The following is a 501-nucleotide window of genomic DNA, read 5'->3' as shown; positions in this document are numbered from 1 at the left end:
TGGATCAGCTGCCTCCTGCACGCCCCCCACTGGGGTTCGAACCCACAACCCAGGCATGTGCCCTGACCGGGAATCGAACCCTGACCTCCTGGCTCATAGGCTGATGCTCAACCACTGAGCCACCCAGGCCGGGCCCCGGGCCGATTTCTCTGTCTCTTTATCTCTGTTGCTCACTCTTCCTCACTCTGTCTCTCTGGCCCCTTCCTGTCTCTCCCTGGCTCTCATTGTCCCTTCATCAGTGTCTTTCTCTCTCTGTCCCTGGCCTGGCCTCAGTCTGTCTCAGTGTCTGGGTCCCCCCTCTCTCTGTCTCCCCCCGACCCCCAGTCTCTGTCCCGACCACAGCCAACCCCGCCTCTGCCCTGCGCCTCTTCTCTCCTCAGCCTGACTTCGCGATGCCCGGGTGGGCCGTGGTGCTGGTGGTCCTGGCGTGGGGCAGCGTCCCGCTGGCCTCAGGGACCCCTGTCCCAGCCCCGCTGCTCCCCCCTCACCACTCTCCCCAGG

General features: G+C 64.9%; 1 protein-coding gene across 1 annotated transcript in view; it reads left to right on the top strand.

Moving 5' to 3' along the window:
- Positions 1-501, top strand: part of COL7A1 (collagen, type VII, alpha 1) — a 48,956-nt gene that overhangs the window by 36,057 nt on the left and 12,398 nt on the right.

Source organism: Myotis brandtii, unplaced genomic scaffold (genome assembly GCF_000412655.1).
Source record: "Myotis brandtii unplaced genomic scaffold, ASM41265v1 scaffold207, whole genome shotgun sequence".
Classification (NCBI taxonomy): Eukaryota; Metazoa; Chordata; class Mammalia; order Chiroptera; family Vespertilionidae; genus Myotis; species Myotis brandtii.
This window is presented reverse-complemented; position numbering and strand designations above follow the sequence as displayed.